At 45.1% G+C, this 14,388-nt stretch overlaps 1 protein-coding gene and 1 pseudogene across 2 annotated transcripts in view; one reads left to right on the top strand and one right to left on the bottom strand.

Annotated features, from left to right (window-relative positions):
* Nucleotides 1-14,317, bottom strand: part of IFT81 (intraflagellar transport 81) — a 192,638-nt gene extending 178,321 nt beyond the window's left edge. The window contains exons 1-2 of the mRNA XM_081253180.1: nt 14,216-14,317; nt 13,438-13,526 (exon numbers count right to left, since the gene is read on the bottom strand). The gene's annotated coding sequence lies outside the window, so the exon portion shown is untranslated. The remainder of the gene's footprint in view (nt 1-13,437; nt 13,527-14,215) is intronic.
* LOC308627161 (myelin-associated neurite-outgrowth inhibitor-like) lies at nt 6,632-7,290 on the top strand (annotated as a pseudogene). Its single transcript has one exon. The product of its transcript is annotated as a myelin-associated neurite-outgrowth inhibitor-like (transcript).
* Nucleotides 14,318-14,388: the final 71 nt, after the last annotated feature.

Genomic DNA, 14,388 nt, shown 5'->3' with positions numbered 1-14,388 from the left:
CTTCACTTTAAAAACCTGGAGGGTGGGCTTCTCTGGTGGTGCAGTGGTTAAGAATCTGCCTGCCAATGCAGGGGACATGGGTTTGAGCCCTGGTCCGGAAAGATTTCACATGCTTCTGAGCAACTAAGCCCGTGTGCCGCAACTACTGAGCCTGCGTTCTAGTGCCTGTGAGCCACAACTACTGAAGCCTGGGTGCTTAGAGTCCGTGCTCCGCAGCAAGAGAAGCCACTGCAATGAGAAGCCCGCACACCGCAATGAAGAGTAGCCCCTGCTCGCCGCAACTAGAGAAAGCCCACCCGCAGCAATGAAGACCAAACACAGCCAGGAAAAAAAAAAAAAAAGCCTGGAGGGTACTGGGTTATTGGGCAAACTTCTAACTACTGTTCAAATGTTTCTAGGAAACTGAACTAATTGTTCCAATGGATGATGGAAAACATAGCAAGATATCAAGAAATCCAAAGCAATATGGGTGAAGTCTTATTTAGCATCCTGCAGTACACTGCCAAACATGATTTTAAATCTCAAACATGGTATTCAAGTGGAGAATGAGTGTTTCCTTGCTGTAAAAAAAAAAAAAAAAAAAAGAATCTTATGCTTATAGTGTTTCTATGGAGTTAGTAACTATATTCATTTCCTATTGATGCTGTAACAAACAATGACAAATTCAGTGGCTTAAGAAAACACAAATCTATTATTTTACAGTTCTGGAGATCAGAAATCCAAGTCTAATGGGCCAAAATCAAGGTGTTGGCAGGCTGTGTTCCTTCAGGAGGCGCTGGGGGGAATCCATTTCTTGCCTTTTCCAGAAAGCTTCATTGTTTGGCTCATGGCCTCCAATTAGCAATCTCATCACTCTCACCTGTGCTTCTGTTGTCACAGGCCTTTTCTGACTCTGATCTTCAGCCCCTCTTCCATTTTTTAAGAACCCTTGTGATTAAACTCACCTGGATAATTCAGGATACTCTTCCCGTCTTAAAATCCTTAACTTAATCACATCTGCAAAGTCCCTTTTGCCATATAACGTAACACAGTCACAGGTTGCAGGGATTAGAACACTGATATCCTCAGGGGGATCATTATTCTGTCCCCCACAGTAATGAAGACACCATCTTAAAACTAAAAACTAAAAAAAAAAAAAAGACACCATCTGGGAAAGTTATCAGATTTGACACTAATGGGACTGTATCTTCAGGTCCTATTTTCCTGAGTCTGTTGGGTAATCCTTCCAAATAATTACGTATCTAATAGTTTCCAAGTAAATTTGAGAAGATATTACATCGTATGCTAATGTCGGAGAACATGATGAAATGTATGGGGGTTCCAATAACTAGCATCTCCACAAGCACGACTCCGCCCATTTCAAGGTGACCCCCACAATCCTCATTATCCCTTAAACTTACATAACGTACCAAGCAATGGAACCATAAAAACAGTCCCACGTAATATTACACAATGATTTAGTGGACAAAACGATTTCACAGCATTTTAAAGCTACATAATGAAATATTTAAGAGCAAAGATTCTGGAATCAGATAGACATGGACTCAAATCCTGACTGAACCCCTTGCATGATCTAAGTCTCAGTTTTACCCCTCAGTGCCCACCTAGGTTCACATGAGACCAAGTGAAAGGAAGCCTATAAAGCTTTTAGCAGCATATTAGCTGTTGTTACTAATATCATAAAGGTGATATCATATTTGACACAATAACATCGATCCCCATTTTACATATAAAGAGATATACTCCCGGGCTTCCCTGGTGGCACAGTGGTTAAGAATTCGCCTGCCACTGCAGGGGACACGGGTTTGAGCCCTGGTCTGGGAAGATCCCACATGCTGTGGAGCAACTAAGCCCATGCACCACAACTACTGAAGTCCTCATGCCTAGAGCCTGTGCTCCGCATCAAGAGAAGCCATCGCAATGAGAAGCCCGTGCACCACAACGAAGAGTAGGCCCCACTCACCACAACTAGAGAAAGCCTGTGTGCAGCAACAAAAGACCCAACGCAGCCTAAATAAATAACTAAATAATAAAATAAATTTATAAAAAAAAAGAAACGTACTCTCCAAAAGTAAATAGCTCATCTAAGGATGCATAACTAGTAAATAATCATATATATCCCAGTGTCTGGCACACACTGTATCCACTCCTGAATACCTTTGTTTTCAGTAATATCAGATACAACCCCCACAAGTCGACCTCACAACTGCTCCATCACCTCTTGTATTCACAGCTTTTTTCCTATCCATCCTCTATTCTCTGTTGCCTACCAAAGGATGTGGTCTCTGAGGACTTTATACTACCCTGAAACCAAATGTCAAATGTGCTGAGATTTTAAGACACAGTTTCAGAAACAGGTCCAGCTCATCTGCAAGAATATCATACTTCCCATTTTCTCCATTTTGATAAGCTATAATTCCCCCCACCCACTGAATGGGAGGAAACATTTGCAGATCATATATCTGATAAGGAATTGCAGCTGCAATATATAAAGAACACTTACAACTTAAAATAGACAAATAACCCAATTAAGAAACGGGCAAAGGATCTGAACAGACATTTCTCCCAAGATGTACAAATGGCCTATAAGCACCTGAAAAGCTCAAGATTAATCATTATGAAAATGCAAACTAAACATTTATATATATATACACATTTACATATACATATTTGAGTGTAGGCCAATTATATTTCATATTAATTTCTTTCAGGGCTCCTAACAGGATATTAGAAGATATTTCTTTTTAAAGGGACTTTGAGTCTGATAGGTTGAGACCCACTGATCTAGCAGAAATGGTCAACATACGGCCTACTAGATATGGAACATACGGCTATGTTCCACACCGGCTTTAGCCTCAAGAACTCCATGGGGAAAGCAACAGTAAAATTATAAAGTGATTTATTCCTCACTTCTGCTACCAACTTGTTCTTTATTTAGGGAATGTGCTGTTTCTGGAGATATATAATTACACATTTGGAGCACATACATCTGTCATTATGTTATACAATGACAGATTTTACAATGTCTACGTGCCAGATAAGTGAATCTTACATCTATAAATGCCTGAACATTAATTTAAACGTCTTTTTCATTGCAGCATACAGCTTCATCTGACTGGCCTTTTGCATCTCGAGGCCATTGTAATGACCGTGCTATAACCAAACGATGCCCTAATATGCACTGAGTTCAGCCACTGCTGGCCTCACAACTAAATGGTAACAGACTGATGAGCTTTTTGCAGTTCTTTTGGAGCTTTTTATAGGAACTTATTTCTTTTTATGAACTATTAATCTATTTATTGCTGCTCTTAGCATTGGTGGCCTCAAGCAGTGCCTCCCATCTCTAATTTGCTGCATTCATACAAACATTTGTTTTAACGCCCACATTACCAGTGACAGTACATTCTTCATCTCTTGGAACCTAGCGCTATAGCCAAAGCCTTTTCAATCCCAACTTTCAAAAGCCTTCTAGCTTAAGAAAAAAAAATGAACATTTATTATAAGCTTATGGGGGTACCTTAAGGGCAAAAGTGAACCAAGGAGGCAGAACCAGGAAGTAGAAACTCAGCAGAAACCAAAGAGGCCATTTTCTTAGTATTGCTCACCTCTGCTTCCTTTGCCTGTCCGGTTTCTTTCTTTTGCTTCTGTAAACTCCCCTTCTTGGCTTCTCCATAGACATGACTCTGCCACAAACCCTGAGGTTACATCAGCTCAGTTCTGGTCACTTGCAGAGAACAAAGAGCTGCCTCTCTCCCAGTGCCAGTGCCAGAGGAGAGAATCAGATTGGCCCTTTTGGGTTAGGTTTCCCTGTGGTCCGATTGATAAGGTCATGTAGTATAAAAATGGCTGCTGGGGCTTCCCAGGTGGCACAGTGGTTGAGAGTCCGCCTGCCGATGCAGGGGACACGGGTTCCTGCCCCGGTCTGGGAAGATCCCACATGCCGCGGAGCGGCTGGGCCCGTGAGCCATGGCTGCTGAGCCTGCACGTCCGGAGCCTGTGCTCCGCAACGGGAGAGACCCGCGTACCGCAAAAAAAAAAAGCCTGCTGGGGCCACCTCTGTGAGGAAGGGCAGTTTTTAGAGGAAGAATGTTGTGATGAACTGGCTTACCATGCATCAAAGGAAACGGACAATCCAGACTGTTGGAACTTTGTCTAAAATAAAAATAATTTCTGGGTGAGGGTCTGAGGTGCTCCCCTATGAAGAAAGAACATGAGGTTTGGCCTCATTATTATGTGGTAGGTACTTTTTTTCTGAGGCCCTTGATTGTCTACTCCCTGCTTCTTTCTTTCTTTCTTCCTTTCTTTCTTTTCTTTCTTTTTCTTCCTTCTTTTCTTCCTTTCTTTTTTTTCTTTTTTTTTTTTTTTTTTTTTTTTTGCGGTACACGGGCCTCTCACTGTTGTGGCCTCTCCCGTTGTGGAGCACAGGCTCCGGACGTGCAGGCTCAGCAGCCATGACTCACAGGCGCAGCCGCTCCGTGGCATGTGGGATCTTCCCAGACCGGGGCACGAACCCATGTCCCCTGCATCGGCAGGCAGACTCTCAACCACTGTGCCACCAGGGAAGCCCTCTTTTTTTAATTTGATATAATTCACATACCATAAAAGCCACCTTTTTATTTATTTAATTTTGTGTTATTAAAATAATTGTATTTATTTATTTATTTTGGCTCGCCGGGTCTTAGTTGTGGCACACGGGATCTTCGTTGCGGCATGCAGCCTTCTTAGTTGGGCATGCGAACTTTTAGTTGCTGCACGCATACAGGATCTAGTTCCCCAACCAGGGACTCAAACCTAGGCCCCCTGAATTGGGAGCACAGAGTCTTACCCACTGGACCACCAGGGAAGTCCTACAACCTTTTTAAAATGTACAAATCAGTGACTTTTAGTAGATTCACAAGCGTTCTGCAACTATCACCATTATCTGTTTTCCAGACCATTTTCATGATCCCAGATGGGAACCTCATACTCGGTAGCGATCACTCCCCATTATTTCTTTCCCCCAGTCCTAAGCAACCACAGATCAACTCTCTGTCTCTGTGGATTTGCCTATTCTGGGCATTTCATAAAAATAGAATCATACAATATGTAGCCTTTTGTACTTGGCTTCTTTCACTTAACATAGTTTTCAAGGTTCATACACATTGTAGCATGTGTCAGTGTTTCATTCCTTTTTATGGCTAAATATTCCATTGTATGGATAGACCACATTTTATTTATCCATTCATCAGTAGATGGACATTTACGTTACTCTCCACTTTTTGGGGCTTGTGAATAATGTTACTATGAACATTCATGCACAAGTTTTTACATGAACGTATCTTTTTAAAATTATTTATTTATTTATTTATTTATTTATTTATGGCTGTGTTGGGTCTTTGTTGCTGCGGGTGGACTTCCTCTAATTGCGTTGAGCGGGGGCTACCCTTTGCTGTGGTGCACAGCCTTCTTATTGCAGTGGCTTCTCTTGTTGTGGAGCACAGGCTCTAGGAGCGAGGGCTTCAGTAGTTGTGGCTTGCGGGCTCTAGAGCGCAGGCTCAGTAGTTGTGGCGCACGGGCTTAGTTGCTCCACGGCATGTGGGATCTTCCTGGACCAGGGCTCGAACCTGTGTCCCCTGCATTGGCAGGCGAATTCTTAACCACTGTGCCACCAGGGAAGCCCCAAAATGTTTTCTTAAAGCAGCTGCACCATTTTACTTTCCCACCAGCAGTATATGAATACTCTTATTTCTCCAGCCTTGCCATCTTTTTGATGGTCGATTGTTTTGATTATACCCATGCTAGTGGGATGCAGTGGTATCTCATTGTGATTTTGATTTGCATTTCCCTAGTAACCAATGATATTGAACATCTTTTCATATCCTTATTGACCTTTTGTGTACCTGCTTTGTAGAAAAGTCTGTTCAAACTTTTTGCCCATTTTTAGTTGGGTTGTCATTTTACTGATGAGTTATAAGAGTTAAAGAACCCTTTAAGATCCTAGACCCTTCTCAGATATATGATTTTTCCCATTCTGTGGGTTGTCTTCTTTTTCTCAGTAGTGGCTTTTGATGCACAAAAGTTTTAAATTTTGATGAAGTCCAATTTATCTACTTTTTTTCTTTTGTCACCTGAACTTCAGGTGTCATATCTAAAAAACCACTGCCTAATTCAAGGTCACAAAGATTTACACCTATGTCTTCATATGACTCATGGTTTTAACTCTTGCATTTAGGTCTTTGATCCATTTTGGGTGAATTCTCATATATGGTAAGAGGTAGGGGTCCAACTTCATCATTTGCACGTGGATATCCAGTTGTTCCAGCACCATTCGTTGAAAAGACTATTCGTTCCTTGTTGAGTTGTCTTAACATCTTTACTAAAAATCTTGGTGGTTTTTTTCTTAAGCTAAGTTCCCAGAGTTGCTCAATAACTGACTACACTCAGCCAAGCATACAATATGCAACTGAATGTGATTAAGATTATGTGAAGGGCGGCTGCGCAGCGTCGGCAGGGAGCGCGGGCCGCGAAGAGGCGGGCCGGGCTGAACTGGGCGAGGGGGAACGCGGACCGGGGAGGCGGCGGCGGCGGCAACCTGGGCCTCGCGGCTCAGCCGCGCATCGGAGCAGGCCTCCGCGGCGCGCGCCCCTCGCCGAGCCCGCCCCGGGCCGGCGAGCGCTGGTCACCGAGGCCCAGGCCGCCGCCGCGGTGCGTTCTTGAAATCATGAATCCTGTTTACAGCCCGGGTTCTTCTGCGGTTCCCTATGCAAACGCCAAAGAAATTGGATTTCCAGCTGGTTTCCCCATGCGTTACGCAGCATCTCCTGCCTATTCCCCCAACACGTACCCTGGAGCGAATCCTACCTTCCAAACAGGTTACACTCCTGGCACACCTTACAAAGTGTCCTGTTCCTCCACCAGCGGGGCGGTGCCACCGTACTCCTCCTCCCCCAACCCCTACCAGACCGCTGGACACCCCTTGCGAAGTGCCTACCCCCCAGCAGAGCGCGCACGCACAGCAAGGCACGTACTACCCCCAGCCCCTGTATGCAGTACCCCCTCACGTCATCCACCACACCACAGTGGTGCAGCCCAACGGCATGCTAGCGACGGTGTCCCCTGCTCCCATCCCTCTGCCTAGAGGCAACGGGGTCACCATGGGCACGGTGGCGGGGACCACTAGAGCCATGTCAGCAGGTACCCTGCTGACTGCCCGCCCACTCCCCAGCTCCTGTCGCCCCCCACCCCGTCACTGTGCCCACTTATCGGGCCCCAGGAACACCCACCTACAGCTACGTGCCCCCTCAGTGGTGACCACCCTGCAGCGTTTGCGGATGGAGCTGTGCCGTCACGTCGTGGAGGTTCCACAGCTGGTGCTGCAGGCCTTGGGCCTCCAACCGGGACTTTGTTCTTAATGCTGTCGACACTTAGCTAAACAAGACTACGGCCGGCCCAGCAGGTCCCAGCGCCCTCAGTCTCCCACTGACTCTGTGGGTTGGTCTGAAAACAAATCCTATTTGGTGGGCTGCCAGGCAATTTTTTAGCTAACTGTAATGATAAAAAGGGAGCATTAATCTATTCTGAATCATATCTAGCTGAATGCATGTTTAAGCAAAAAAACAACAACACAAAAACAAAGCTTGTTCCATCTACCTGCAGTGACTGATGCAGAACCATCATATGCAAAATCCAAAGGAATGGAAAAGTATTTTACAACTTGTGTCATTAATGCACTCTTGTAATGTATGCAGTCTTAAAGTTATAAGTGTTAAAGTGAATTTCTTCACAGAGCATCTGAAATCTCTTCGATGATTCTTCAGCCTTTTGGGGTTGACGTGGGTTGCCAATTGGAAACATGGACTTCTACTTTCCACCCATCTGTTCCTTTTGCACGGACTGCACTGGGAGAGAGTTGCAGGGACAGGGAGAGTGTGGGGAGGCCACCGCTGCTTGGGGTGCAGCCAGGTTAATGGCTTTCTCTCCATTTAGGCTCGTGGGGTCAGTGTGATGTGGACGTCCTTAGGGATTACCTTGAATCCAGTTAGGGACAAAAGGTGGTTTACCTATCAGCAAAGCAATTTTCTCTGCTATCTAAATTTTCATTACAAATCTCTTACAGATAGAGATGATGCTTTCTATATGTTTAATGGCAAAGTCCTATGTAGAGCGAAATTATTTTCTTGGGATGGAAGATATGTGAAAGAGAACCAGCCACACTTGGAGGAGGTATTGGCCTCTCCTTTATTTAGCTTAGAAAAATCATTCCTTTCCCCCAGCCCCTCGGGGGAAATGTTTGAGTCACCTGAAAACATAGGTAGGCATTGTTGTTCTCCCTCTCACAAAGAAGGGCAAAGGCTTCACTCAGCTGTGTGTTATGAAGAAAGTTGTATATTTAAGAACTTTTAAAAGGGAACAAAACTTTATTGGATATTGATTGTTCCTTGTAGAGAAGCAGGGCTGTGGCTGTGTTTCGGCCCATGCACTTGATGGGGACTTGTCCTCTGAGACCATCTGGAGGGCGCTCGTGGACATGGCTGTGGGGAGGTGTGAGGGAAGGGCTGGCGCCTGTTGTCGGTGAGCCCCTTTGGCCATATCTTCTTGCGGCTGAGGACACTCGGCACAAAGCACGTGTGGACAGCAAAGGGCCAGGCAGCATCAGAACGTGTTTGCCTGCCAGAACTTATTACAGAAAGGATTTTGTTTAAAATCTGAATATTGTACATAAGAAACCGAGAGGATTTTTTGCCTAAATGTGCCCAACTTGTATCGATGGGTGTGTGTGTGGGTCTGTCCTCAGATGAAGTCAGAGGGGGTGGGGGGTGAGGGCTGTTCCCTTTCAGCGGTCTGTCAGGGGCAGGGGTGCCCCTGCTCCACCCCATCATCGTTTCGAGCGCTGTGGGCCTCAGGTGGGGAGGGCACCTTACTCTCCTTACGGCTCCAGCAGCTGGTCAGGGCTCTGGCACTGGGGTGGCATTCAGCCCCGGGGTGAGTGGGATACCTGACGCCTGAGACTTTGGTAACCTTATTTTTTATAGTGAGTACTCTTCATAATTTTCTTTTTCACCTTTTATTTGATAAGAAATTTGGGAATATTTTTGCATGGATCATTGTAAATAGAAGATTTATTTCTAATGTCTATAACATAGTGTGTTTACTAATAAGTATTTTAAATTGCTTCAAGAGCACTTAACCTACCTTTGTATGTGTGTATTCATGTGTGTGTGTGTGTGTGTGTGTGTGTGTGGCAGTCATTTACCCCAGGCACAGTGTCCACTTCTTCAACTCTTTGTTGGTAATTCCATCTGTGTAGTGGGCAGTTTGTAATATTGATATGTTCTCCAGGGCCTGAACTGATCCAGTAACAGAGAAGCTGGTTTCCCCAATTTAGTGTAATAAGTTAGGAAAAAATATGATTTTAGTATATGTTTTTTAAAAGTCCCAAACAGAGTGCACATACACAGATACACACATGCGACTACCTGTAAGGGTTGGAGTCATTTGAATTCAGGAGGAAGTTATGAGAAATTATATAGGCTGTTTCTTCCAGCTTGCCTGAGACTTGGCACACACAGGGTGAATGTTTTCACGAGCACTGAATTAAACGGTGTTTTCAAGAGAAAGAAAAGAGTGGGTTGCGTTTTCTCCCCATTTATATCAGCTTTATAAACACTTTCCCCCCTGTAATTTCTAAAAAAATCTTGTTTCCCTTTTGTGAAGTTGAGTTGGGAGACTTCATCAAATATTTTTCCATTATGGAATACATCTGTGTGGAAATCTTTTCAATTGTGAAACTATCAGGGCATCAGCTATCAAATGTGAAAGGTAGATCTTGTCTAGCAGGTAAGAATCTGGATATAATGAATAGTAACAAAACTATCATATGTTGTAATTTTAGCAGCATTTAGTTCCAGTAAAATTAAGGAATACAGCTTCTGTTACAAAGTTGCATAATTTGATATCCTAAGCACAACAGTACAACATTCAGAGAAATTTTGCATTTTTTATATGTAACATTCCTAATTTGAGAGTCTTTCAGCTAAATTACAGTTATTTTAGAAGCTGAGACAGGCAAATAAAGGAACTAATTCCTATAAACATAGATATCATCATGGACATTAAAAAAAATTTTTTTTCTACAGCCTTCCCCTAAGGTTTAGAAGGTATCTTTCTCTGCTTAGGGAAACCCTGTTTGGATCTGGGCCAGGTAACTGAACGTTTCACGATGAGTGATGGTCCCATCAGCTTGCTGCCTCTGAGAACTGAGGCCAGCATTAGGGCCAGGGCCATTGGTGGTGACAAGCACAGAAGCGCTTCCAGAATCTTTTGTCTCTCGTGTTTGATCTTCTCTCAACATTCTTGTTGGTTTAGTTATTAGGCCTACCAGTTGTATTATATGACTCTGTTTCTTGAGTGCTATGCAAATGTAGTATTTACAGGAGCTGAGAGTGGTCCTGGGCCATGGGCTGGACACCTGGTTGGTACTCGGTACTCGCCCTGCCCTTCCCAAGCTGGGCATGCAGTGCCTCACTCCATCTGCTGGCATCGGCACTTCAAACAAGAGGAAGTAGATTCTTGGGGCTTGGGATGTACTAATCTGCTGGCATCGGCACTTCAGACGAGAGGAAACAGATTCTTGGGGCTTGGGATGTACTAATCTCTGGTAGTGCTGTCCTGCCAGCAGGTGGTGAAAGGATGGCAGGAACCAGATGCATCAGTATTGGGGCCTTCTTTTTAAGAAGGAAACTCAGACTTCTTCACCTGTCCTTTGTAAACATTTGGAAAGAGTATTCCTCCGACCAGTTGGGCCACCTTCTCCCTATCTGGCAGCTAACAGCTGGACACCCCAGTTCTTGCCAGCCTGGGCATTGCCCAGATGGGACAGGATGCCTGTCTGACATCCTCTGGCCATGCAAGGGCAGGCTTAAGGGTGTGGGGCTTGAGGTGGGGTACAGCTTCTGGTTCTTCTCTTGGTGCTTTCTAAGGACGGGGTGTGTCTCTAGAGAGGAGTGGCTGGCATAGGGGAAGGGTGGACTGTATGACTCTCCTCTCTAGTACGTTTCAAATGTTGGTGTGTTTTTTTTCTCCTGAGCTGTTTATTGCTCAACCTGAGCTTTCTGAAAGGAGCCTGCAGAGGACACAGTGCAGAGGAGGGTCTGATCTTTTCAGATAGAAAGTTGCAGAGTTGATCTTACATGTTTCAGAGGATTTGCCTCTTTCCCCACCCTATTCACTTGAAGAACAGAAAACCTCTGGAGTAATCTTATTTGGATTCCCAGGACCAATGTCAAGTCACTTGGGACAGGGAGACCAAGGAGAGGCTGGCACCTCTGTGCAGGGAGCCTGCAGTGAGCTTCAGGGGATGCTGTGCTCCCAGGATTGGTGTGTTGGAGATGACAAGTGTCTTATCTTGGTCTCCTGAGCCCTATTGGAGTCTCCTGTAGGTTCTCGTGGAGACCAGTGGTCAGTAGAATAATTGGGCTGGACCTGAGGCCAGCTCTCACGTGTTCCTGGTGGGGTTACTGTGATGGCCACTCAAGAGAGACCCCAGGGAGCCACTGTTACTGACTAGGAAATCGTTCCTTTTTTTTTTTTTTTTAATGATTTTTGAATACTGCTTTTTTTTTTTTAGACCATTCTCATAGTACTTTTAAAAAACTTAAGCCAGCATTGTCTTCCAGTGTTAAAGGCACCCCTCACCTCTGCACTGAACTTCAGGTGTCAATCAATACAAAGGAACATCCATCCTGAGCCAATTACATTATGTGTAAATGCATACTATTTTAATTTTTTATGCAATCTGATGAGTAGATAAGCTCAGACTTAAAATTCTTAAAAGCACGTTTATTGTAACAAGAATTGTTATGTATTAACACTGCAATTTTCAATAAAGATTGACTTGCGTTGCAAAAAAAAAAAATTATGTGAAAAATCCCAACTGTAGTCAGCAGTCACTTTTACTTTATAAACTAAGATTACTCTAGCTAGTGCACTGGATATATTCACTACCTTAATTGTGCTGATGGTTTCATGGGTGTGTACATATGTCAAACTTATAAAACTATATAATTTAAATATGTGCAGTTTACTGTATGTCAATTATGCCTCAAGAGAGCTGTTTTTAAAAAGAGATAAACTCAGGGCAAGAGTGTAAATGAAACAATTTTTTTTTCCTAATCATTTTTCAGGATCAGCTTCTCTGGTTGGGCCTAAGGTTACACTACCAACTAGGCACTTACAAAAACTTTTATTTGTACATTTCTCTTAACTGACTTTGTTCAAAAACACAAACAAACCATTTAAATTCAAGATGTGTAAGGCTAGGACCATCTCATTACTATGGGGTAAGTATTCACGAGAGCTGTAAATGTGTTTTGACTCTTAAGGAAAAGTATTTTTAAGTTTCTTTCCAATGAGAATTTAATGACTGGGTTTTTCTTTTCTACATAGAATTTAAGTCCCCTCAATTACCCAAAGCTACATTTTGGCAGAGACTTTATCTGTCTGTTCACCCTCATATGCCTAGCATCTAGAACATTGTTAAGCACACAACAGGCACTCAGTAAATACCTGTCAAAAAATGAATAAAATCCCACTTAAACTGTCACCACCTTTTCCTGGGACTATTTTGAACTGAGGCAGGTGGAAGTTCTAGTCCTCCTGTTAACATGACAAGTCCATCTCCAGAGGCAGATACTGTCTTCCTCAAATTTTATTATTATTCACCTTCTTATATTTGTAAAAACAAGGTGGTGTGGCTTAGGAATCTCACTTCCAGGAAAAGACCTAAAATGGTGTGTTAAAGATTATGCATAGGGGGCTTCCCTTCCCTGGTGGCGCAGTGGGTTGAGAATCCGCCTGCCAATGCAGGGGACATGGGTTCGAGCCCTGGTCTGGGAAGATCCCACATACAGTGGAGCAACTGGGCCTGTGAGCCGCAACTACTGAGCCTGTGCGTCTGGAGCCTGTGCTCCGCAACGAAAGGCCGCGACAGTGAGAGGCCTGCGTACCGGGATGAAGAGTGGCCCCCGCTTGCCGCAACTCGAGAAAGCCCTCGCACAGAAACGAAAGACTCAACACAGCAAAAATAATTAATTAATAAACTCCTACCCCCAACATCTTCTTAAAAAAAAAAAAGATTATGCATAGGATCCACAAACTAGAAACAACCAGATGAGAGTGCTTAAGGAAATCATCCCTAACTGAAGAAACAATCCATAGATTAAAAATTATCGTTATGACAAGTCTGCAGTAACATGGAAAACATGTAGTGTGAATCAGGAATTGAAAAGTACCATCACTGACTGCTTACAAATTAAAAACGTATACACAATTATCTGCTAGAATTTATACTCCATGAAGGCAGAACTTTTGGGTTTGTTCTGTTCACTAGACAGTGCCTGGTACGGAAGGTGTTTATTAACACTTGTTGAATGAATGAATGAAACTAAATATATAACATACCTGAAGGGAATGAACACACGTGGAAAATTATGTTCAGGTGGTGCAACTGTGGGTGTTTCCTCCACTTTCCCTCTATTTTCCAATTCTCCCTAAAGTTGTGATAAAACTTTCTCAGTTCAAAGGATGGTCACAGAAACCCCTCACCAGGCTCAGGCTGCTTCCTCCCGTCCTACAACTAAGGAAGCATCGGAATGGGAGTAGGTATGTGACCTGGCTTCAGTTCTAAGAGGGCTATTTTGCAGCGTGTGTGGCTCCAGCCAAGGGTCCCTAGGGTACCGGATATTTAGGCTTTCCCTCCTGCAGCGAGAAGGCAGCGCTGCCCCCTACTGGAGCCCGCAGGAAAGAGACTGCTCTTTCCCCTAAGCTGCCCCCAGCGCCTCGCCTCGCCCCACCCCGCCCCCAGCTCACTCCTAGACACCCACGGGGGTCGCTCATTACCCCTCCCGCCCCTGGGGGCTATCTCCTTCCCAAGGGGGAGGTCACTCTCTCCTTGAGGGCTCTATCTCTCCTGAGCGTCACCGGTCCTCCCTGGTCTTCCTCATGGGGTCATTCGTTCCTGAAGGAGAGGTCATCCCATCCCCGTAGAGCCCACCCCCCTTGAGGAGGAGGGGGTCGCTCGTTCCACCAGGCCCTCGGGGGGGGAGGGTCATTATTCCTCCGTTCTTCTCCAGAAAGGGTCATTCGTTCCCAACGAGGAGGTCACCCCTTCCCCCAGGCCCCATTCCCCCCGAGAGGGTCGCTCTCCCCCGGCCCTCCTGAGGCGGCGCGGCACTCGTACCCGAGGGGGAGGTCACGCCTTTCGCCCGGCCCCGTCCCCCGAGGGTCAGCGCCGCCTCCTTCCGGGCCCTCCCCCACGAACGGCCACGCCGGGCGGGGCTCCCGTGCGGGGAAGCGGCGGCGGGTCCGGCTACTGGGTGCAGAGCGCGGAGCAGGGCGGCGCGGCGGCGGCGG

The sequence above is a fragment of the Mesoplodon bidens genome (assembly GCF_964165515.1).
Source record: "Mesoplodon bidens genome assembly, chromosome: 13".
NCBI classification, from domain to species: Eukaryota; Metazoa; Chordata; class Mammalia; order Artiodactyla; family Ziphiidae; genus Mesoplodon; species Mesoplodon bidens.
This window is presented reverse-complemented; position numbering and strand designations above follow the sequence as displayed.